We start from the raw sequence: 1,478 nt of genomic DNA on the forward strand, positions 1-1,478 counted from the left end.
TTTCAATGAGACTTGTAAGATATAAACCAACTCGAATCTCATTAGACCATGCATATAGTTGAGTAGGGAAGATTAAGTCGACTTGTAGGTGTTGTACAATCTAATCGATTCGGCTCCGGGACCCAAACTTTCCTAGGATTGTAAGATATAAACCAACTCGATCCATCACAACAATAATTGCTTGTTATGATTTGAGAATATATTTGTATGATCAATTCCCATGAATCCCCTATGACCCCATGACACCCTAGTGCCTTTTATCAATTGTTTACACCCCTTTTTAATCATCTTGCTTGTTTACTTTTATTGCTATTTAGTTTAGTGATCTTCTACTTCAAACCCCAAATTGTGACACCCTTAGACACCACTAGTTGCAATTGAAAATCTCATCTCAATTCCCGTCCCTTGGGATCCGACCTTTACTTGCCTCTTTACTAATTGTAGAGTTGTTTGTGGAGTTATAAATTGTGTTTTGGTCTAGGTGCTCCTAACGACAAGTACCCAAAACTAAACCTCCAAGTGAGTCCGACCATTTTCACCTAGCAACAAGATTAAAACAAAAAGGGTTAGAAAACTCATCTCACAAAAAGATGGATTTTCTAAAAGGTTCAAAAGGTAAGATTTTTCTTACATAGAAAGAAGGAGGAGAAGGAGAGGAGGATATTGGTGCAAAAATCATAGGATTTCGTTGAGAAACGAAAAAATGGCATCCGTCTTAAGGTTTTTGAGTTTGAAGATTTTTTGGTGGAAATCTCATCTTCTCTAAGGAAGAAGATGAAGAAAAGTTGCTAAAAAAATTAGAATAGGAACCCTAAAAGAAGGAGGTTTTGTTGTCTTAAAGATGGTCCATAGGTTTGTTTTGGCCCAATAACAAAGGCACTTGGTTTTTGACTCGATTTTGCACTAAGAAGACTCACACTACGACTTTTAAGGGATTCCGGGTCAAAATAAAAACAAATTATTTTTTTATGAAACTAAAACACAATTCTAAAAACTGATTTCCAAATAAATATTATACGAATTAAATCGAGTATTATTAAATTCGCAATTTTAATATGTTACCCATGATGATAAAATCCGCGGATGTTACAGCAGGGATATCATCATTCTAAGTTAGTCGAGAATTGGAACCCTAGAGGGTCACTTGAGTGAGTACGAGCTCACACTCGACTGAGTAGGTTATTACTTGACCGAGTGAACCAGTCACTCGACCGAGTGGGCAATTCCAGAATCTGGAAAACTTCTGGAAAAGGGTCACTCGAGACAGTAACTCGGTCACTCGACCGAGTACAACCGCACTCAAACGAGTGCACTCGGTACTCGACCGAGTGGACCTGATGGGTAGGAATCTCGTATAAAAACTCCTTTTTACTCTATCTTATCTTCTTCATTTCTACCACTTACCTCATATCTTCAACTCTAAAATTCCAAAATACCATTTTAGTGATTTGTTACTTGGGTTGTGTTTTTCTACCTCA

Source organism: Silene latifolia, chromosome Y (genome assembly GCF_048544455.1).
Source record: "Silene latifolia isolate original U9 population chromosome Y, ASM4854445v1, whole genome shotgun sequence".
Classification (NCBI taxonomy): Eukaryota; Viridiplantae; Streptophyta; class Magnoliopsida; order Caryophyllales; family Caryophyllaceae; genus Silene; species Silene latifolia.